The sequence below is a fragment of the Pezoporus wallicus genome, unplaced genomic scaffold (assembly GCF_028554395.1).
Source record: "Pezoporus wallicus isolate ANWC-B61680 ecotype Strahan unplaced genomic scaffold, APGP_CSIRO_Pwel_v1 contig_3817, whole genome shotgun sequence".
In the NCBI taxonomy this organism is placed as follows: Eukaryota; Metazoa; Chordata; class Aves; order Psittaciformes; family Psittacidae; genus Pezoporus; species Pezoporus wallicus.
Genome location: NW_026635157.1, coordinates 469,058 through 494,023, shown reverse-complemented (window position 1 = coordinate 494,023; position 24,966 = coordinate 469,058). Strand labels below are relative to the sequence as shown.

Genomic DNA, 24,966 nt, shown 5'->3' with positions numbered 1-24,966 from the left:
GGTTCCTTGAGGCCCTCCTGTCTCATTGTCTGCTACATCTCTTCCATTTTTGCAACAACTTGTACCTAGTAAGAGCTCTGCTAGCTTATGTTTTAGTATCTGTAACTCTTCCCAGTCAAAAGTCAAATCATCAAGGCTGCAGAAGAAACCATTCAAGTGACCTGAAAATGCACACCAGATATTGGGTTTAACAAAGAGCTTTGGTTCAATGACAATTTTGATTCCAGTGATGCAGTGTTTTCCCATAATTTTCGATTGCTAGAAAGACCTGTGGGGTTTGCCATTTTGCTTATTTATGTTTTGTTACAGATGTGTACAGGACTGAATGGACAATGGTTGTCTGCTACTGAGTTAAAAATATGGAGAATAGTCATGCTTTCAACAAAGTAAGGCTACTCTAGAAGGCAATTCACATCTTAACTGCCTAAATAGTACACCCAGAGTTACTATCAACTTAGGTACCTTACTTAGATGTCCATTGACATCTAAGAATAGTTGCATCTATTCTGCTAGAGCAGACTGTATTCTACTGAAGCCTTCCAAACTCCTACTTTTGTTTGTGGCTTGCAGACCACACAAATATCACAGAATAAGGAGAACCTCCAACACATTTTAATTTATGAAACACGTGCAGCCCATATGAGAAGTGTATCCCAGAGGAATGAAAAATTATAATATGCGCAATGTGTGGATAAGGAGCAACTGTGTTGAGAGCAACTGAATTCTGGCACTGACTAATTTCAACCAAAGATGTGCAGTAATTAATCCATACAGTGTTCCTGTGGAAAAAAAAAATGCAGAAAGGTTTAAGATTGAGGGCTTGCCGATGGATGAAAATGGATATATAATAGGATAAGGAAAAAATTTTAAATGGACAGCTGCTTCAGCTTGCCTATAAGAGTGGACATTCCTATTCTGGAGCAAGCTCTAGCTTGCATAGTCCAAATGCAAAGCAGCTTGAACTCATTTAGAAAGAGACAAGAAAAAAAACCACTCATTTCTACTCCAGAAAAACTATCCAAACTCCCAAATTAGTTACTCATTCAATCTATAGACAAGTCTCAAAACCTATTATTTTATGTCTTGGAGTCCCTGCATATTTTTCACATCTGACAAGTGTGCCGGTATAATTCTGATTACTCTCCCTCTAAAAGGATACAGTAGGACTAGGAGTATGCTGAAGGGGGACAAGGATAATACTAAGTATGGATGACACTCAGCATCTGCCCATACAAAGGCAAAACAGGCTGGCTTTCTTCAGCTCCGGATGGCCTGTGTGTGTGGCAGGAAGAGGAGGCTTACAAAATCATAACTAGGACAGAGAAGATGAATAAGGAACAATTGTTCATTATTTCTCACCATATAAACAAATTAATTTATCCAATGGCAGGTTTAAAAACAGATTAAAACAAAGGGGTGTTTTCCACACAACAAGAAATTGAGCTGTATGACTCACGGCTAAATGAGTTTGGATGCAAAAAAGTATTAACAGGTTCAAAATGGGATGAGGCAAGTCAGTGGCAGAAAGGTCTATCAAGGATGACTAAACAATGGCCCTAATGTAATATCAAGTGGAGGAAATGCCTGCAGCACTGATCACTAGAAGAGAGGAAAGAGGAATGGAACATTATTCTGTTTCTTAAGCTTTTTCCCTAAACTGTTGATATTGGCCATTGTCTGAGACAAGCTAATGGGATTGTCAAGTAGCGTGGGACTTGTTAAGCTGGTGGTTTTATGAGTTGACAGTGACAATATCTATGCTTAAATGGATATCAACATTACATTCAAAAGAAATAACAGTAACATATAACAGGAGAGTGCAGGGCACCAGAACTGGGTTTGGATCTTGCTTTGGATCCGGCAATTTCACGTCTCTTCTTTTTAGCAGCAACTATGATGACCCAGGTCATGTAATTTCCATGTATTTCCTAGCTAAGGAGTTCTGCAGCCATATGGGAGGGATGGTGAGCACTATCACTATGAAATAAGAAGGTAACTATAAATAAATCAGTTCCTTCCATGGCCTATATTTATTGGACCAAGAAAAGAAAATAAATCTCTTGATGCAATAAACCAGAGGAGTAAATGATTTCTTTATGAGGGTCTTGACATTTCAGTCATATCTGATTAATTGAATGTTATGTTCGTTGTTCCACAGTCTGTATATAGAGAATGAATTTGTCTTGTAACTATCTGGCTCTAAAACTTCATTGAAATACACAACAGAGTCTTTATGGCCTTTCTGGGCTCTGCCAATTCTACAGTTACCAAAAACAAAATGACAAGAAACTCCTCTTGCTTCTTTGTTTATTTCCATATTTCACTGCGCTTCTTTCACTTGATAATGCATTCTACAGATGAAAACCCTCTCCAGCCTATTTTCTGACCGAGTGCTATTAATGTAGGTATTAAAAAGATGTTTTTGGTTAAGGATGGGCAAATTCATTTTGCCTAATTTTGACCTCACAAAAAAAAAAATCAGAAGTTCAGTTTGACCTTTTCATGTTATCCTTTATGCTTACTAAAGAGAGAAGAGCCAATGAAATATAGAAAAGAATTCAGAAGACAGAACAAATAATGAGGAAATGAATACTAAGTTCTCCCACATATGCTGGGCCTGTTTCTGTGGGATGGTGGAGAGTCTGCCACACAAGGTTCAATCTAAAAATGACATACCTGAGTGTCATGCATTTGTTGGAAACCCACCAAAACAAGAAGATTGAAATAAAGCTAAGGAATCATTTGCTGCACTGAAATAAACACCTTGGGATTCTACTCAAGAGTTCAAATTCTACATGAGCAACTTTCAGAAATCATCTAAAATTAAGAAAGAATTTATTTTTTTTTATTCCATGGACAGTAAAGCCAACTGAATGTATTGTTGAATATAGCAACAAAAGGAGAGGATGAAGGAAAGTTTCTTGGTTTTCTCAGAAAGCCAGACTTAGATAATCATATTTCCCATTGCCAAACATTTTGGGGTCTATAAAAGCATCCAATTTGAAGATGAACATAGGCTAAAAGTCTCAAAGATAATTATAAACCCCCCATGCTTTGTTAAATTATAGGTTGTGTAGAGATATGAGACCAAATAAATGCTTTCATGTGGTAAAGGCATGCAGGAATAAACTGTTCGAGATTCGCATTCCAGGTCTCCCATTCAACACTTACCTGGCTGCAAACCAGCCAGGGAATATTACAGTAGCAGGCTACTGCACATTAACTGATCTGAGGATGCAAACCTTCCTTCTAGATACTGAAAATCTCAGCCCAGTTCCCTCCTCTGCTTGAGACACCTTGGAGTTGTATTTCTAACTTTCAAGAAAATGCTCAGGTCACAGATGTATATGGCACAGTTGTCTGAATTTTCAGTCTAGACTATTCTTTGGTCTATCTATCCAAAGTAGGAAGTGCAACTGAAACTTTCCAGACCTGCTTCCCGAGGGAGTGGGCAAAGGCTCAGATACTTCTTGCTCACACACCAACAGGGCAGTTTAGGCAAGCGGGACCCAGGAGTTAGCTACAGCTTGCGAAGAAGTCTCATCTCTAAAACATTAGGAGGGGATGGCATCTCTGGGGAGGTATGACTCAAATCCCTTCAGCAGGAGGAGAAACATGAATTCACATCCCAGGAGAGTATTCCAGCAGATGAGCTCTTAGATAAACAGGCAATCCATCTGACGGACTTAAAGCCCAACTTTCTATTTCTCCCCTGCTTTTCTCTGCTTTCTTCTACCACTTCCTAAAAGAAAATATTCCAACAGTGAAGAACTTATCCTACATTGAACACAGCAACTCTCTTCCCTCTTTCCCTCACAGTCTGCATCTAAGATGAGAGCTGGAGTTTTTGTGTCTGATACACACAATGATGAACACATGTGCACACAAATCTGCATGAATAACAGTGGTCTGAGAAATATACTACTAAAACTAGGGATGCCCAAATCTCTTTTCCCCCATTGTTTCTTCAATCAGTGAAGAAATACAGAGAAGAAAAAAAGAGATAGCATTAATTTATGTCTCTGACTGCTTTACACACACCCACATATCTCAGCAGGACTTCTAGAAATAATGCAAAGCCTCTCCAGGGCTTAAGATGCAGCACCTCCAAATACAACAGAAAATCTCTACAGCCAATAAGCCGGAAAATTGCATATAAATTGAAACTAGCTTATCTTACCATAAAGAAAACATTCTGTATCTGGCAAACAGTATGAGCCCAAATTTGCATACATTTCTTTGCAAACAGTACCACAGGCACTGTCAGATGCATTCTGCTGCTACTATGAAAAAAGCAGACAGCATTTAGCTCAACTGCTAGGTATTGTTCAGTGAATGGGTTGGTTTTGGACATACCTCAACAAAAAACATCTATTCTGTGCAAATGTTTTTAGGCATAAACATGTGCAAGGTATTATAAGCAAAAAAGGTTTTTGTCAACATGTTTTTCCAGTTGCTCATCAGCTTCTTGATTTTTCTGTGGAATGGCAAAACAAAGCCATGCTATGTTCTCAGCAGGGCTATTTTCACAGTGGAATAAGTTTCAGATTAGCGACTTGGTATTCTTCCACTATTAAAAACATAAAAATAAAATACTGATTCTGTGTCCTGCCTTCAAAGAGGTGGAAGACAGAATTTCCAGTGATATTCATGGTATCTCTGTAAGGGAAAAAACAACAGCAAAAATTTAGTGTATATAACAGAGAAAGGAAGAGCCAATGAAAGCAATGCTTGTGTTTATTTTCTGCAGTGCATGCGCTCAACTGTCACTGACTTCAATGCAAATGCTATTTTCCACAACATCTATAGTATGAGACTGACACTGTAGGAGCCATACCCTAAAGTAGGATGTACATTATAAAATTAGCTAGGCCAAAGACCAACAGTCTCCTTGGAAGCTACCGCAGTGTGGGATAGCCCAATCTGCCTTACTAGGAGTTTTCCCATATTCTCTTCTGCTTTCATTTTGTCTTTAAATAAAAGAAAAAGCAGTAGGAAAGCAGTAAGTCCCCTGGCTACAGTAAACACAGGTGGACAGAAGAGATTAAAAGTTCACTTGTTATGATCTTATATTCAAAGAAAATAAAAATCTCTTGCTGTGACTTGGTGTGGTGTTTTGGAACACAGTTTGCTTTCCCAGCTTACTTGTCTGACCTCTGTACTGAATACCAGAAACTATCAATACAATACGCAGAAATTATGTCAGCCCTTTGATATGGAGGGTGAGGAATGGCTCATTTGGAATATTTATTTTAATGATATCACAATCACACACTGTGTGGTTTGAATTAAATAGATGCTTTTAAGCTTAAAAAACTCTATTGATCTGTCAAAATACTCTTTTATTTTTTGTTGGGTACTTTACTATGCTCTCTAGCACTACTGCAATCAAATGACTTCACAGCTAATGCAGTAAAAACATTCAAAGATATGAACACCTTGGGTTTCTTTTAAAATTGGAACAAATATAACTATCTTTGTGTCAAAATGCAACTAAGAATTAAAAATCAGATTTTGGCAAGTGCAATGGAAAGCCAGAAGTGGCATGTGCAACATCACTATGAATCAGACTCATATGGAATTAGATCTGTCAATAGGGATCATTTGCCTCACAAAAACTGCATCTCCAAAAAATAATTTCCCAGTTTATAAAAACAAATGTGATGCAAACAACTGCCTGTAGCTTGCATGCACTGAACTGAACAGCCACTGACATCAGCGTGAATTCCACTTCCCAAAGACTTTTAAAGTTGGGGCCGATGTTGCAGGATACAGCTAATGGGAGCTAGACATGGAAATAAAATTTGAATTAATACATTATGCTAAAATATATTACTATAAATTATGATCTCAAACTAAATTTTATGATCTCAATATACTTATCAAATATATTATTGATGATCTCAATATACTTATCAAATAAGTCAATATATTATCAAATATAAATTTGATGATCTCAAATACTACACTTACTTTAGTAATAGTTTAGCATCCCTATTTTCAAATTCACAAAGATAAGATCTACACTAAAACTAAATTTTTGGTTTGAAACTGACTGCAAAACCACAAGTATTTTCTATCATCTGAACTATTTTCTTTCTCTCTTCCTTCTCCCCAGGCCCCAACTGAATTTCTTTTACATACTTCAACTATCCCAGACTTTTTCCATGTACTGTGATAAAATGCAGCAGGGACAGGACTACAATTGATGCTGAAACTGATGTTATAAGCAACTGGAGAAAAAGAGCAATGCCAAAAGCATGAGGTGGCTTGATCATTTTCGGGTAACAGTTCTAGTGTTCTGCATAGTTGTGAGTCAGGAAGGAACCAAAACTTTGTCATGTCCCATTTTCTCTAACTGCTTTTCAGTGAAGATGAACTTAAATGTAGCCTATACAGAGTCTCAAGACTTTGTATTTGCAAGTTATCATTTGAGAAGGACATTAATAAAGATCCAAAAGGCATTGCTAGAAACTTATCAAAGATACTAGTAGCCCCCAGATTTTTCCAGCTTCCTTGATTTACTCTGAATGCCAGCCACCAATGTTCTAAATCACCAGTTCAGGACGTACTTGTTCTGAAAAGTATTAAAGAAAAAGATGAACACAGATCACCAGTACTCATTGAATCAACACACAAAGAAATAAGAACTTAGGCTATTCCCACAATACAGAATAAGTTGAAATAAACACTTTCTTTTTAAAGTCAGCCTCTTTGTGAAGGAAACTACAGGAAAATCTAGCATGGTTGATACCTGGCATAGTTTTGTTACAAATAGACTGTTCTAACAGTGTTATTCAGCACCTGCCCTACTCCAAGTTGGTATATGTATGTGAATTTGCACCTTTATTTTGGTTTCTGTTGGTTTGCTCATTCAAGTTGATATGCTTAGACAACATAATTTTCTGAACGTGAAACTTATTTTTATGTTAACTCTGCTGTATTAACTGTGATCTTGAGTACTGCAACAACACCTGCAGTATCCTGTCGAGTTAGTCTGGATCTAGATAGTGCACTGAGAAATATTTTTTCATAATAGTTACATCTAATTCATATAACTGTCATTTGGTTCCAAAACTACAGCTTGATAACAGCAGTTCTTAATTTAAACTAAACTGCTCTCTACACATGTCAATAAGGATGTCACTATGGTAGCAAAACACCTGGGATAAACTCCTGGGCCATGGAAAAAATTAGTTTTGACACTGACTTCGAGAGGACTAGTATTTAGTTTTCTGTCATACAGAACACCAGATAACCAGGCTTTTGTTAAATGCTCTGGCCTACCTCTGCTCTGTTACGGATGCTTTCCCTGGTGAATTTGACACCTGTGTCAGAAAAAAAATAAGCTTATTGTTACCAAAATAAAAGACAAGACCCTATATCTTTACACCACATGTTTCCTTTAAAAGAACATAATGCATTTACCATATCTGTGCTTCCTCATCTTGCTTGGACTTCACCACCTTGGCTTGTCTCCCATGCAACTTGGTGTTTGCAAGTTCAGTAGTTTACACCAAAACCCAATGTAGTCAAAGTATTTTCTTCATTGCACGGACAGAACTCCACATGTGCTCTGCATTGATGTCTTTTCCTGCAACCAGAAACAAGGACGTATAAACTCAAATCCTTTGGCACTCCACTGGTATAAAAATATACTGTCCCACTTTTGAAAAACAGTTTGGTCAATTTTCTGAATGAGTTTCACATGAACAAGAGCTTGTGTTCCCAATGTAAAACCCAGATGTAAAAGGCATTCCTCACTGATGAGAATGCAACGCTAGCCAAAGTCTAAACCTTAGGGAGAACAGTGCTGTGTAAAACATGGACAAATAATACAGGATTACCGTAACAATATTAATGTTAGAATATTACTAGGTTCTTATGCCAGACACGCACAAAACACACTTGTAGAACTTAGGAGATTCATAAACACTGGGCCTAAAACCTAAGCAGCTATTTAAGCTTCGGACTTATTACTGTTGTTAGTAAACACACTGTTTCTGATTATTAAATCACTAAAAGCATGCTCTTCGCAGCAAAATAAATGCAAAGAAACAGAACCTTTTCATGTTACACACCTGCTCTCTGTATTCGGAGTACTCATGCTTTCTATAGGTAATTGTTTCAAAACCCCAAAGTGAATACAGCTAGGTTCTGTTTCTCATACATCATCAAAACGTCAATTCTGTCTCACAGGTGCCAAACTCCCATTACTCCAACATGGGATAAAACTGCTCAAATTCATATTACTTAGGAGTGATCTACCACAGGTGGAAGTGGTCAGCCTGAGGAGATAAGTTATGGCAATCATGACTTGCAGATTTTTTGGCAGTTATTAGCTGCTCAGTTGTCCCCCAGTATCCGTATTGTCCTGCAGAATGTGCCTTACAAGACATGAGAGACCAACCTTTCTGTCTTCTCTTAACCTTAATAGAGGGTTGATAGCTTAAATGCACTAGGTGCTTAAAGGGTAATAAACACACACAGCTATCTCATCCCACTGCAGTCCTCTTTGCATATTAGTAATGATTATTATCATCTTTCAGCATTTTATAAGCAAATGGCACTCTCATTCCAGCTGTCTCCTGAATTACTACTACTTCCATCATTACTAGGACAATGATGCTGGTTTCCAAAGCAGCTCCTGACTTAGACTGCCTCCTGTTCAGGAGCAGGTATTTCCTGTAATTGTTGCAAATTAAAACTCGAGGTCCAGCACTCAGCCCATCCAAAAGTCATATCCCAGACATCTCCAGCTAGAGATTACTTTGGTGTATGTGAATTGTCAGTAAATCCTGTAGCAAAGCTACAAGCATAAACCTTTTCTCTCTAAGGGGGTAAAAGGAGAAAAGGGTCAATAATTTTTCATTTTTATTTTGTTTTTCTCTTGTGACTGCAGGAAAGACCAGACTTTACAGTTGTCCTAACCAATTTATTCTTAATTTTTTTGTGGGGTATTATTTTTTTTTTGGACTAATTGTTCATCATCGTTCTCATTTCTGTAAGCTTTACACTAATGGCTGTTCCTCAATTAGCAAAGGACAGAACCTGAGTGAATCCATCCCATAGATCCACTAATACTAACCTTTGGTTGTTGCAGGCAGTTGGGATTTGCAGTTGCAGAGCATGCACAGAAAGCATAAAATACTCAGCTAGGTGTGAGAAGCTAAGACATCCAAGAAGTACAACAAAAATTCTTACAGTCAAATATTACAAATTCTATGTAGAAACCTGTAGACTCATTGAGGAACAGGAGGAAAAGAATGCTACTCAGACAACAGAAAGAGAGGATTGCCTTGACAGGAATTTTCTTTTTTAGTGGCTGTCAAAAAGCTACAATTGGCAGAGAGCTACCATGATACAAAAGAACCAAACCTTTATGCTACTACTTTGGAAAAACTCCAACAACTTCAGAAAAACTAAAAAAAAAACAAAACAAAAGCTTATGCCAATCTTCATTTGCAGTTTTATGAGCTTATGTATTTTTCCTAGAATACTAATCTCTATTTTATTTATTCGCATTAGAGCAGTTTCAAAAATTCCTCCTCAGCCATGTCTCATCATGTCATAATTATTCATCTTCATGAAATCTCCTAACAGCCTCTGGTTACAACACCATGATGTTTTCCAATAAATTACAAAGTGAAAGGATAGTTTTGTCTCCATAGCCAATTAATCTTTGGCTTCTTAGCAAAGCTTAGTTCCAAAATATAATGCATCCACTAGTCTAGAGGGAGCTGGACTCCAATAATCAGTTCACTTTACTCTTTCCATGGAAATAATCAACATATCTCAATGTTGTCCAGTTCCAAACAAACATTAAAGCCTTAAATAACATCTGTAAAGGAAATCTGAAGTAGATTCTTTGAACATTCTGGTCTTTTTCAATGGGAGAGCAGAACAAGGAATGAACATCTTGAAATGGAGACAAAGGAAAGATTGTAATGACATGCCACAGGCTTATTTGGAGCAGAATCTCATGCATTTTCCATAGACCATTGGCTAACATTTCCTGAGATTATTTGAAATAGTCCATTGACTTCATGGCTATTAATGTGTATACTAAGGACAGGAGGCACCATGTTTATATATAAAGAGGGGCAATCAACATAAGCTTTTGGACTTGTAATCAACTTGACAGCTTTTGAATTGCGGGTAGATGAGCACCAGGAGTAAGTATTCTTAAGAAAAATCCAGGTTGTGGAGCCCAGTTTGATCTGAATCAGCCTTTTACAAGAGTAAATACTGGGGGTTTGTTCATTTGAGTTCAAGTGTCTGCAGTATCTGCAAACGTGTTCTGCCTTATGCAAATAAGGTCAGTGAGATGTCTTAGGTGTCAAGGGGGAAAGTTCTCACATTTCTGGAATGGTAGAGGGAAGATTTATAAAGTTTTTACTGGCCTGAAGGAAAGAAAGAAAGCAAGCAACAACATCTGCCAGAGTCATGAGTGGATCGTTGGCTAAACTCATTCAGCAAAGGAGTCTGAAATAGATCATCTCTGCCTTCAGCAGTAGGCGTTAGTGGAGTCATCAAAAATAATTACTACAGGGGAGTCCAGGACATACCTACAGGGAAAGAAAACTAATCTGAAACTGTAAATTAATTCCAAAAAGTATGGATAGAGAAGCCAGCAGTTCTTAACACTCCCGGGCTCACACAATGTACTAAGCTTTTATGAAACACGAAGAGAAATACTTTGTATTTGAATCTGGAATAGTACTTACGAACACACCATTAAAAGAAGGAAAATCACAGGCGACAGAGGTTTCTACAGATACACCTATGATCACACTACCCAGAGCTTTTTTGGTAAAATGTCCACCCAAAGATACGAGCATGAATTTCAAACATTGAAACTGCCTACAATGTTTCTAATGTGCTCTAGAAACTCACCGGTGCTGAGAGAAGTAAACATAAAAGGGGTGGGAGAAAAGGTTCAAACAGTTGAATAGCATAGTAGTGACAGTAGTACAAATGTAAACAACTCCCTCCCTTTTAGGTTTTGAACAAGATCAAAAGGAGGCTCTGCAGTTCCCGAGATGCGCCATTGCAAGTGTGTTTGTGCTTGCTACTTGGCAGTATCTTATAAACAAGGTACAGAACACCATAGGAACAGTGATGTGGACATTTCCCACAGCAGCCCTTTCCCTCTCCTCATAAACAAAGCCAAGGCAGTGTGTATTCTTTATAGCTGCTGCCGCCTCTCCTCAGGAGCTCTCATGAAAGCGTTTGACTGCGTTTTGCATTAGCAAGCTTCCAGTGCCAAACAGCCTGCAGACTCCCGAAGCACATACCACAAGCCCCTGCTCTGGGAGGCGAGCCAGCAGGGTCGCATGCAGCCCACAGCCTGGGGCTCTCCTATGGGTCTGTGGGCCAGTGGCACAGAGCCCAAACCCTTGGGCTGTCTGTTGGGGCAGGGAAGACCCTTCTCCAGCTGCACTGTCAATGGCAAGCCCTCATCAGAGCGCACTTTGCAAGGGAATGCTGACAGGGTCCAGCATTATCCCAGTATGTTCCTTACCCCAGCCTTTGGGCAGCCTGAGCACCTGGAATGGCATCACTTGCAACCATCCAGAGCTGCCTGTTTGAGTCTGCGTGTTACAGCTCTGCCCTTCCCTCTGCACCAGTAAGTTTCTATGGTTGAACTGGTCAGGCCCCAGGCACATGTAATTCATCTAGGGTGTTGAAAATTTATTAATTCCATTTTGGCAGTCATCAAAGTCTTGAATTAAATGTTATAAGGAAATTATTTCTGTCTTTTCTGAGGGGCTGCTCCTACACTGCCCTTCTGTTGCTCCTACTGCAGGCAACTGTGACCCTGAAGCAGACGGGCAGTGCAGATAGGGCTTGTACAAAGGGAGTTTGAAAGGTATTCAGAACTATGTTTCTCAGCCTGTGCCTCCTTTCTCCCCAGAGGGGAGGCCAACTATAAGCACATGAAAGGCAAGGATAATCAGCATGTAAAAGAAACAATAAAAAAAAAAAATAGGCCACAAGTTAACCCTACCAATTATTGCAAAATAAAACTTATGTGGCAATTCTACCAACATGTATCCTGGTTTTCCTCACCCGATATTGGCAAAATATCCCACTTTGCCTTTCTTCTTTGAAGAATAGTACTTTTCCCTAGAGGCCTAATGCCATGTTGCATAATTTATATGCTTTCATAGGTTAGGCAAAAAGATGACCACGTAAGAGCTGAATAACCTTAACAAGCCTGGTGCCACCCCATAGTTTAGCTTTGTAGGGAAAATTAGGCATATTTCTAAGTCAAAAATCTTTCTAATCTACTAGTCCATAGTCTTCCAATTGAGTCTTCTAGCATGGGGACTTCTTTGGGCCTCTGAACATGTGAAGGTGTGCCTCATGCCCAGGTGGTTTGTCAGGAAACTAGAGTTGTAAAAGCACACTTTCTTCACTTTATTTACAGATAATTATTTGATAAAATATGAATTTAAAGGGCAGAGTAAGTGCTAAGCTACTGTCCATCCAGACTTCTTCCAGGAAAACAGCCATATAAGAAGTTTCACATGTGGGACAAGAGAACTTAACTGTCTGAGAGGAAACTGGGAAGAAAACAGTTAAGACAATGACTGTTTCTAGCTCACACCACATGTCTGCCTTTAACAAATACTCACCTCAGACCTGGATCTACTGGAAAATTTCCACACGTTTGATAAAAACGGGATTTGAAACTCTGCTGCGGTGAGAATATGATAAAAATGTTACTTTGCTTTTTTCTTCTATTTTTTTTTTTTTTTTTTTAAAGAGCCATCAGATTCATTTCCCTTCTGGCTTGAGCTAAAGCTTGGGTGTGGAGGAGAGAAAAAAAATCAGCTCCTGTAATTGAGCTCTTCAGAGTAGGACTTGAAACTATGCCCTGCCTACTCACAGTGGCCGGGTAGGACAAGTTTTCATTGCCCCACAGGGAAAGGAATAGGAATGTTCAGGAAGTCAGAAAGCATCCTGAACTAAAGAAAAGTTGTTTTGGGGTGGGGCATGGAGGTCAAGGGAAGAAACAAACTGCTTGGCCAGGTTGAGAGAAACGCCCAGCATATGGAGGATGGAAAACCACTGCTGTCACCAGAAAAATTAAAAAATAGTTTAAAAAAAGATAAAAATAAAAATCGAGGATTTGAGAAAGGAAAAGGGTTAAATCACAAAGGGTAACCAACTTTAGCAGGAAGGAGATCTCAAAGACAAGTCTCTCCATCAGAGTGTAGGTAGATAGATGTCAAAAGCAGACTAGGTTGTGTAGTGCGCTTCAGACACACAGACATCATCTGCAGGGTGGTGATGAAAAAAAAAAGCTGGTAAAAATTTAGGGAATGGAAAGTAGCCTGTGGATGTCAGGGAGGAACAGGTCAATTCATTAAGGTTGTCTTAATCTTTGCTAGTCACAGTTATGAAGAGACACTTTCCACACTGATGTCAATTTCTAGGTCTCAGCTTTCTATTCCTCCTTCCTGAAGATTAGCTCCAAACAGAAAACCATTACAAAATAATCTATGCTCATATCATCCAACATAAATGCACAAATACTCCTGTGTTAATAAACTAGCAAGGTGGCATGAAAAGCTATTCTAAATATGCATGTCTAATATGTGGGAAAAACACAGCTGTTGTTAACTCTTTATGTAAAACTGAGAGCCAAATGCCATGCCTCTGACCTGGGCTTCCTACTAGAAGGGATGCTGAAAGCTTGCTCTGCAGGCTAAAAATTCCATTCAGATGAAGAAGTGAATCTCTTTGGAGATGCACAATTCCAGGAGGACCCCTACATACTAAATAGGGAGCAAAGGATACTCTGAGATCTCTCCCTTGACAAACCAGGGAAAAAAGTCTATTAAATAAGTGCAAGGCACACAGGGCTTTTCTGCATTACAACAGGTAACTCCAGAAGGTTAGGTCAATAAACCTGAAGCACGTCAATAAGCCACTTTACATTTTAACAGCCCTAACCCAAACAAGACGATTTCATTTGGATAGTTTGCTATCAGATGGCCAATAGTTTAATTGCATCACTTAAACAGCAACCCAATTAAACTTACTTCAGCACTGCACAGATACTGTTCAAATAACTCTCCCAGCAACATAAATGGTCTTAAAACAACACCCTTTATAATCTCAGAAGAGATCCTTGGGTGACCACCAGAAAGATGAAAGGTGAAAAGACACAGCCTTTTACCCACAAAGTCTCCTTCCTTGCCCTTCAAAATGCAATTGTATTACTTTTAATGCTTTGGTATGTTCTCAGGGCTTTTTCTCCTGGCTCTGCAGTGAGATCACGCTACAGGAAGAAAAGCACTATGTTAACACCACAGTGTTTTAAGGACTATTTTTGTTGTTCCTGATTTATTTCTGACCTCACGTTTTTTTTTTTCTGCTTGACCTTTTACATGAAGACAAAGAAAACAGTACATTTCATCTGCCAGTTCAGTGCATTTTCTTTTCTTCACTAGCAGAATTATAGGGTTTTAAGTGAACGTCAGCTATTCTGCCCGCAGGCTTTCACTTCACAGCAGTATACCTGGCCTTTTCTTTCTTCACTGGTAATAGCTTTTGTTAAGTAAGGCAATGTTTATCAAGCAAAACTAGCACAACCTCTCAGAGTTGTGCTGATTGACAATGTTTTGGAAGTCAGTTTCCCCTGGGAATCAGAATTGGTGACATGTAGTCAGCTATTTTCTTAGCGCAATTGGCTTGTTTACCAAACCTGCACATTTCCCATCACAGTTCCTTTGAACCATGATAATGGACAGCACACAAGTGCCTTCCTAATCATGGGTTGTCTTCTGCCCAGAAATTGCTGTTTTCTTTCACCTTCCTTCACCATCAATTCACTCTCATCTCTAAGTGTATGGTCCCAAGGTAAACGCAGATACTTGTGTTCTGAACATACTCATGCACTAAACCAGAGAGAGACAAAAAAATATTAAGGTCTGAGAACCCCATCACTGTATTAGCACCAGGGCTGTGTTAGAAACCTTGCATTTAGGGAAGCTGAGAACATGTCACCCTACCCTCTCCTCCTCTTTCCTTCCAGTTTCCTAAACTGTCAGCCCTCAACCTGGTCTTGTCCCCAGTTCTCCTGCTTCTTATACTTGCACACAGAGCATTTGGAACAACAAGGGGAAGGGGGCAGCAAGGTGTTTATTCAGGTCTCAGGCAACAGGCATAGAGAGCTCTAGCACCTCAGGAAAACCTCCCTGGCTTCTTTTTCCCTAGCTGATTCATAGCATGGACATAGATATTTAATAACCTGTCTTAGAAACTTGCTGTCTGCAGTTTGCCCTTGTCCTGCTGACCAGCCTGGAGGCAAACTCACCCTGACAACAACTGCATGGGTAAGGCCTTATCTGCCACTTCTCTGGTTTGCATCACAGCAGTGGGTCCAAGAAAGTTAGTCTGAGCAGCTGTCCTCTTCATCCTCTACTTGTGCTCAACAAACGACCTGTAGCTCATTAACTATCAGAGAAAGGATAATATCTTGCTTCATCCTAGTTATACTCTTATTAAAATGACTCCTCTGTGAGCAACTTCAAGTTTCTTCCAGCCTGACGCCTGTGGTGTGCAAACCATTAGGACCTCCTGCCAAAATGATAACATTTCCAGTCAGTCTTCAGAAACAGCAGAATCATTTTCCTATTCACACAACTGTGACAACAGGAAATGAAGCCTCAGTTAAACTAACTTAGCTGATATCTACAGACTAACAAAAATTCCCTTATAACAAATGTGAATGTCTCCAGTTTTCCCCACATATTCAAAATGCAAAGTTTTTCTTTACTCAGAACAAGTTGTCGAATGCTCAAAGTGGCAATTCTGCCTAAGAGGTATTCTTTGTCATACGGACTTTAAACATAAGTTTTATTTTGTTATTAAAGATTTTACTTAAAAATATTTCTCACTACATTTCTGCTTTTAGAGTGTAGGAGGGACCGTTGTTTCAGCCCATTGCTCTATTCCCATCCCATGTGCTGCTACTGAAATGCTTCTTTCAGCCTCATCCACAAAGAAAAACTAGATCCTTTTAAGAACAGTTAAAACAATAGGAGATAGCTCCATCTTCTCCATGCATAGATGCAGTAGTACTGGTACAAATGTGCCATTTAACAGCATGATTACAAGCATGAAAATAGCCACAGTGGATTACAAAATTACAATTAACACAATGTTCTGCACTTGACAGTGACCAGCATGGATACCAGAGAGGAGTAAAACAGCATGGAAAGTTCAGACTGACATTCTGCCAGATTTCATACCCAGTTTCCAGGGATTTGTGTATGACAGACACCTTGAACTGCAGCAGGTATCTTTATACCTGTTAACTCTCCAAGACATTTTGCATCCATGAACCTTCACAGCCCATGTCTGAAGATGTGAGAATTTCTGGATCCCAAAACATGCTGTGGCTAAGGATTGCATTGCTTAAACAAGCAACAGCCTGTCAAGACGTTATCTCCTGTTTGTTTTGAACCTGCCACTTGATGGCTTCATGGCACACTTGTCTGCTTTGGTAATGGAAGCCACAGAGAAAAAAATTCACGTTGACTTTTTCTTTCCTACTCTGAATTCTATTGATATTGATTATAGCCTTCATCGTTCATCTTCTTCCACACTCAAAATCATACCCTACTGCTTCTGGTAAAGAAGTTGCATAAGGAAGGGAAGAAGCACCTTTCTATCAAGATAGCACTGAAAAATACGCTGTTAATTCTTTCACCAGAAAAAGTCAAATTTCTCAGGTTATAAGTAGTAGTGTGTTAGTGCCAGATACTTTGCATTAACTGCTTATTTACATGCCACTTCTCTGTGGTAAAAACAAGGTACATTATCCTTCAGGAAGAGTGAATCATCACTGAAACAGAGATAAAATTTATCATGTAGTAAGAACACGTATCCAGGCAGGTACTAAGGAGCAGCTGACACCCACACAGTAAATTCATATCTTACTTTACTCATCAATACTCCAATCTTTTCCAGCTGAAGAGACCTTGCTTAGAGATGCTGTCTGGTCAAACAGCCTACTAACATCCCAACCACCAAAACCACTTCTGCCCCTGCTGCTTCTTCTCCCCTAAGATGTGGAACCAACATCCAGACTGGCAGGCAGTGCTTTCCTCCCCACTGCTCACACCTCCCAAATCCCTGCCCTCCTCTGCCAGAGCGTGGTGTTCACCTGCATCCCAAAGCAGATCCTACTGAAACACCAGAACTGCCTGCCTGTTGCTATAAATTCTGTGTGAATTACAGAGGCTAAGGTTTTAACATTAATGGTTGGTTTGCCACTACATCAGCTACTGCAGTCTGCTCCTGGTGAAATGAAAGTGCTGGCACAGAGACGGTAGTACGGGGTATCACCCATACTAGTGCGGTCTATTCTATTATGAAGTGACAGAAATGACAGCAAAACTCATTATACTTGTAACTTCTACCAACATAACTCTTTCAGTGATATCAGTCCCTTAAATGGGATAGAAAATCTGGTACATGGGGACATATGCAAAGAAAATCTGCATTCACAGTTAGAAAGGCAGGCTAACATGCTGACAGTGTTCTGGTCAGAAGGAGAAAGGGAATATGGTGGAGTTTGCTTAAGAAAAGGGTAAGCCAGGTTTCCTAAAATAAACAAAAATTTATCAGGTATCACACAGTCTGGTTCACCAGCAACCAAGGCTATGGAAATGGCAGTTTGGAACTATCTATTGAAACCTTGATTGAGACTGGCTAAAACCTTTCCTTCCAATATCAGTCTTCATGCAATAGTGGAGTAAACAGTTGCAAGATAACTGCATGGCAAACAAAATTCACTATCCATTTTGCAGACTGCACCTCTTTCTACTGAAATACAGATCTTTGCACAAAGAAATTAATTGCCCACAGGGTTTAATTAATTTGTAACAAATCACTGATCACTAGCCCTCCTGTTATATGCCTTTCAATTTATCATCGGTACATCTAGCTAAAACCTGTCCTGCTTATTTTCTGTTCACTACACTGGCCTGACCATTCACTTTCTTCTTCTGCCACTACCTACTCTTCTTCACAGGATGCTGAAGCAAACCAATTGTAGAGTCATCTACAACATTACAGAAGAAAGAGCATTACTGAATGAAGGTCACCTAATGCCAGGAAACTCACGGTAGGAGATAAACCCATATGATCTTTGATTTTGGCCCATTTCCTCAGAGTAAGGCACATACCCTACTCCTTTTTCTGTCCTGATGAACAGAAAACTCAGTGCTTTCATCAGTAACAAACCTCAGAAAGCACTTTTCTTGCTAATTGTAAATAAAGTGGACTTCATCAGTCAACCCAAGAGAAAGGATTCCTTATGTCAGTCTTGTATTTTTTCTGAGGTTCTAATAACCTCCACCAAGCAGCTCCTTCTTTGAAGCTATCTTTTTGAAGGTTTACTTAATGATTTACTGCAACTATTAAAAGGTTAAGGTAGATGATCCAGCAATGTTTTACCGCGTGGTCATGAGTCATTAGGTCATGTGGTAAATCAGACCGAGCAATTCTCGTAGGAATATACCTGTGTGCTAATTTTAAAATGGGGTCTATGTAGTTCCCAGTTTATGAACCTATGAGACTTTTCCCACACATGCTTTGTTAGCACAGCTTACCCACTGGATTGCTCAGTATGGATCAGTACTAGGTAACTGTAAAGAAATGATGTGCTGAAAGCAACTTAGGAAATATGATTACCAGTGCACACCAGAAGCTAGCTGAATTTCTCTCATCTTCCTCATTTTAAGGGGTGAGACAGGATATCACCTGCTAAGCCAGTAGAGAGCCATACAGTTTAGTATCACAGAAGCACAGCAAGGAAGGGACTTTGAGAGATTGTACAGATCAGGCTCCTACATAGAAGGAGGATCAATTTTATTTAGACTGTCCCAATTGATAAAAACCCTTCTGAGGGTTTTGCCAAGCTTGTTCTTGACCCCAAGGGATCTAGATACGTCAAGATGATGTTCCTACTCATCTCATTTTGCTGTCTTCTGAATAATACTTACATTACAGTACTGGCAATGCTTACTTAATTGTCCAAATCTTCTGTAATCTATACAAGCTTGTAGAATGCTTCAGCCCTTCCTAGGGAATTCAGGACCAGTCTATTCTACATTTCTTTAAAGCAACTACTTTAAGTTCTTTGGAAATACTGACGTCACTGTAGATAGATCAATCAGAGACACTGGAATAAGGAGAGGCATTGAAGGAACTGGAAGAGGAATATCCTGCATTTGCCTTTGAGGCCACAAAAACAGCAGCGGGAAGGAAGAGTATCACATGTAAGCACGTCTCCTCCAGACAGCATCTATCCAGATGACAAAAGAAATCTAAAATAAATGTTTATGCCACAGGAAACAACAGGAAAACAGGAACTCTCCTGCACAGTGTCAGGGAAGCAAATGCACGTTTCAGAAGAAGGCTTTAATTACAGCTTTTTAGCTATTTGAAGTCTCCTTAGCCTTGCAATGTTTCAGAAGCAGAAGAGGACATAATTGTCAGTCCAAAACACACATTGCCTCTAGGCTTTTCCTTTTTTGCCTTCCTTGCTTCTTCTTTAGATTCTGCAAACAGCTGCCCAACATATCTGCAAGTAGTGTCTCCTGGCACCCTTATCCAGGTTAAGCATTCTGAGTGGCTTTCAGGTGTGTAACTTAGATGTGCTTTAAGTGACAACAACCATGGCCATACCCCAACCTTTTGTTGCTTCTTTAATGTTATATTCTCACAGGCATTTCGACTCCCACCAAGCTCATGACTGAAACTATACTTCTCTAGAATTGAATCTCCTGATGTATACAACTACACTGACTGTACATGACTTTATCAAATATGCTTATTTTTTTTTTTAATATTATCTTTGTCAACACAGTATCTGAATAGGCTATTTATTTCAATGCCCCCCCCCAAATTAATCAATCATAGCCCTTTTTATGGTATTTAGGCGCTTGGAAAGCACCCCAGGGTTTAACTCCCATCAAAATGAATTCAAAGTAGGCACCCATGTCTAGACAGCTTAATTGCCAGTGTATTGTTTCCTATAAATTAAGCTTTTCTAAAGGCCTACAGACAGAAAATATTCCTGAGGCATCTCCTTCTTTGCCTGTTCACTTCAGCTTTAACCATTGGTTTCCACCAACAGGTCCATCATTCCAGCAAGCCATAACTGCTGGGAGTTGTGACAGGCTGGGATGAGACAGTCTGGTAAGTGTGACCAATTCTACTGATGCCAAATCTACAAAGAAAATAATTTAAAAAGAAATCTTCTTTATGCTGCTACAACCAAGCCAGGTTTAGATTAATTTTTTTTAAAGGTTTTTCACCTGGTCACAACTAGCTGTCAAGGAAGAAGACCAAGAGGATGCAGACCAAAAATGTACAGACAGATACTGCTTTGAACAACCATTTCTGAAGTTTTGCCACTGAGCCAGCTTCTCTTCATGTGGACTGAAATAGTGCAAAGGCTGGCAGGAGACAATGCTACTTCTCCTGCAAGCATACAAAGCTGGGTGTCACCTTCATACCCCTGCCATTTTGAGTCCATGACAGCTTATGATTTCCTCTTCTAAGTCACCAGGGATGCCAAACAGGATGCAAGAGTCTTGCTCTGTGCAGTCAGGGACATCCCAATTGTGTACACCTGGAGTGTATACTGCTCTGCAAATCAAACTGCTTCTGTCAGCACATATTCAAAGTGAACAGATGAATCTCTGTGCATCAGTATTTTATCCACCAAGGCAGGAAGCAGGAAATTCTGCCTCAGAAGTAGATCTATCAATATTTCCTGAAATCTTTGGCTATAATGAAGTCTTGTACATGTTCTGGTTTTTCAGAGGCCACTCGTAATTTGTCCCTTTAAACTAAAAAGAAGGCAAGAATTACACTGTTAGACTTTAAATAGATTTTTTTTCTGTTTGTTCTTTGAAAGCTTGTTACAGAACCTCTCTCTTTTTACCATCTGACTGATAGGAAATCAAAGGATTCTAGAATGGAAAAACATCTGATTGTAGTAATGAAGTAACTAGTTGGCATCAATAACAACAGCATATTATAACTTGACAAAACCATGTCTGCAACCTAGGATCCTTAAATAGAATGATGCAAAAACATGTGCACCAGGGCTAAGATCCACGCCAGCTGAATGGGAGAAAGCAGTGGCAAACTAACTGATACTAGCTTTACTCACTGCACTAGTTTAACATATTTGCTCTTTGCCCTTGGAGAATTTTATTGCATATAATAATTACATCATAAATAAACACTTAAAAAGCATTTTAAAAAAAATCAAATAATCAGGTAAAGTAACTGCTGTGTCTATTAAGTTTAATGTTCCTGTACTCATTTAATGATACTGCATAGCTAGGAGGCCACCCTGTCTTGCACATAAAATATAAATATACATAATAATATAAATGTTATTGCTGGGGCATAGAACATGCTAAATATCTTTCAACAAATAAACTATTAGAAGCCATTAAAATGAATTTTGAGAAACACTGTTAGTGATTCACTTAATCAAACAGTTTGAAATTATGTCAGGGAGATCATCAGAGTTCAGGCTGTTTTAAAGACTCCTGTGGCAACAGTCAGTGAGGTGGCTCTGGGCTTCATTTCTCCTCTGCACAGAGCTGCCTAGTTCCAGTTGGAGTCATTGCTGCAAAAAAAGCAACAAAGCCTTGCCATGGTGACTCTCATAAGTCTCTGGATAACTCGTCTCTGGATAAGTCTTATTTATCTTTCATGTAGGAATTAGGCTACAAAATTGTCAGAAGCCAACAATCAAAATTGTGTTTTGGTTGGAATTGTTTTTCAGCTGCCAGGAGTTTATGAGTTCGTACGCAACAGTAATAAAACAGCAATAAGAGCTCTGCAGTAAAGTCACTTTCCTTAGAAAACCAGGAAGAAATAACAGCGTGGCCTTGGTCTTTGATGTTTGAATAAAAACACCAAGAGCAATCCCTCTGGCCATATTAAGTGGCCCTGGTATAATCAAGGCCCAAGAATATCAGTTTGCTTAACCTACATTATGCAAGATCTCCATGTGACTGGCAGAAATGTGCCAGCTTGCTCAGCTGAATTCATTATTGGAAATAAGCAGCAAAAGACCTGAAGGTTATTCTTAAACATACAGGGAAAGTGTAGGAGAAAGAGAGAAGATAATTTGATTCTTTGCCTTGATACAGCATCACTTACTGCATAGGTTTTTTTCTCATCTAATCTAGTACATCTCTGTTTCTCTAATGGAATAACTCAGGGCTCTCTCCTGCCACAAGGCAGGGGATAACAAGTTTCTGCTCTATCACCTGTCACTCTAGAATATATAATAATGTGATATATGAATATAATTGTAAATAATAACTTACAGTGGAATATATATAGACATAAAATGGAAGTTTTCAGTCCTGTTTCATTATGACCTCATGCAAATTACTTGAGTGAGACCATTTTCCTGGGCACCAAGGACAACCCATTCTCTCCCCCACCTAACAACTTCCTCTCAGCTTGCCCTTGGTTTGTCTCTTCAAACTTGGCAGAGGTTGGCTGGCTCTTTTCCTTCAGACCAGCTTTCACCCTAGGCTCTCTCACCCTCTGAAAGAGGAAGGGCTGGGAATGCAACAGACAAAGCTGGGCCAGACCCCTCCCATTGCCTAGGGTATTTGTAGGGGTGTGCACCAAAGGCAGCAGCTGTAGGAAAGGAAAAGGAAGAGAAAGGTGCTGAGGAAAGGGAGAGATAAGGAGAAGCTGTTGTGCAATGGTTCACAGGGTGTAAACATGCAGGTGTGCTAACTACTAAGACAAAATGCTGGAAGGCAAGAGGACTAATAGGAGGCACCAGGATAAAACTGGGCTGAGTGTCATCTCTACACAAAGAGACTTAACTGAACAGCTCTGTATAAAAATAACAACATGCCTTGCCAGCCACATTCTCCCTTTGGCCCCCAGCTGTTTCCACTTCCTTAACATATGCTGAACCAAATAAAGTGTTTACTAATTTCCCATCCAACTTTAAAAAAAATAAAAAATACAAGAGCACGCACTGCCAAGGCTGGAAGAAGGTGAAAAAAGAGCAGGAGAGAAGAACAGTAGAAGATAACTAAAGCATTTAATCAGTACATTTCTTCTGGGTTTTCTGCAGGTTTCACTTAACTGCTTCATTACCAGAGCTGGAATCAAGATGAACCTCTGCAGTTACCAGTCTTGTGGAAGCCAAGTGGATGTTCAGGGCAAAATGTATCAGACTGGGATCTGTTCCCTCAACAGGGGAGCCAGCAGTACTTTTTGGCAAGCTAGCAATGACCGTGACAAAAAATACTAACTGCAGCACATCTGTCATTCACTCTCAAGAGGAGGTGCCATGAACTGCAGTCCCATGCACAGTCCAGAGTCAGACAGGAGAACCATTATTTTTTTCAAGCTTTTCTCCTTTTAGCAATACTATTAATAATAAAACAATAGTCAAAAGCTGTTGGTTTATTTGCTCCTTCTCTATCATTCTTTCATCAGCAGAGCTCAAGGGTAATTAGAGCGTAACTCCCTGCAACTAGTCAATCTGCTTATTCATGAACCCACGTTAACAACCCAAACCAGTAATCCCAAACTGCTAATTCTCAGCCACTTGTATCACATAAACAGCAATGATGTAGATTTATTCATTCACCAAAGAGAGAAGGAAAGAACTGAGACCAAAGTGAAAGCCTTGTTCATATTCAAAAGCTCTGCTGCTGAATGTGGTGCAGCTGTGCAGAGCTGGTGTGCCCCTCTGCATGCTTCATGTTAGTGCAGCTAGCTGCAAGAACACACTGTACCTGTAAGTGCACCTCTGTATCTTCATAAGGGTCTTCAAATCCTAGTCTGTTCAGATGTAACTGAGTCTGTAGCCAATGCTTTCACAGGACACTTAAACCAGTGAGAGAGCTCTAGGCAGCAGCTGCACCACACCCTGAGACCACAGAAACAAATCTCTCTTGGTTGCTTCTCTTACGCTTTTCCCTGTGATCATGACTTTGATAAAACAACAGGTAGCAGAACCAATGAGTTAAAAACTGCAATTAAAAAGTAATCCATATTTAATGAGTCCAAATCCTTGTAGTTTTATTGAAGTAAAAACCTGGAAGAGTAGCATGTGTCTCCAGTCAAGGAGAGGTTTGTTGGGGGTTGAAGCTTCAGCATTTGTTATAACTGCTTGCTTCATACTATTCCCTGCACTTAACTATGATTCAGTTAGTGAGGGAGAAGAGAGCCTTATGTTCTATCACTTGTTCTCATCAGATTCCCAGTCAGCATGCAGCAACCATAAGGCAGAACAGGGAAGAATTATTTTTCATTGTAAAAGTGAGGATCTTTGCTGCTCTCACATCTGCCAAGCAAGGGAGAGAAAGGTATTCTCATTCAAAATCTCTGTCAGTGTCATTCTGAGTCTGCCATATCTGGGTAGGTTACCTCCATCCACTGGGACACAAGGGCGTATGTTGTCATTTCTGTCAGTCAGTCAGGTGGTTGCTGCTTACGAAGAGCCCTACCTCTCTGCTCTGGCATGCTTCCTAAGGTCAGATTCCCTGGAACCGGAGGAAACCCCAAGCAAAAGCAGTCATACTGGACTTTTTCCTTCCTCTTTCCAGCTACTGCACTTTCACAGTGACTTCAGAACTGCAGACTGTGTTAAGTGAGAAGAACATGGGTAAAGGAAGCTTTCAGCATCCTTATCCTTCTGTTTCCTGGTATCATTCAAAGCAGACTTGACTTCCAGTGCATGCAAAGCAGTTTCATGCATTATCAGCTAGAACAGAACACATCTCAGCTGTGACCTCTCCGTTCTTCTCCTGGCACTGTGGCTTTACAGGCATAGCAGAGTTTCATTAGGCAGAGGATATGCCCTGAGGCCTTCTTCAGTACCTCTTGTTCCTTCTTGAGTGTGCTAAAGGAACCTGGATAATAAGCCCCAAA

The 24,966-nt window shown here is 39.6% G+C and overlaps 1 long non-coding RNA gene across 1 annotated transcript; it reads right to left on the bottom strand.

Moving 5' to 3' along the window:
* Positions 1-6,948: 6,948 nt before the first annotated feature.
* On the bottom strand, positions 6,949-18,512 carry LOC130597287 (uncharacterized). The gene is made up of 3 exons (XR_008971712.1): positions 18,210-18,512; positions 7,429-7,594; positions 6,949-7,328 (listed from the first exon to the last, which is right to left on the bottom strand). It is a non-coding gene; the product is annotated as an uncharacterized LOC130597287 (long non-coding RNA).
* Positions 18,513-24,966: the final 6,454 nt, after the last annotated feature.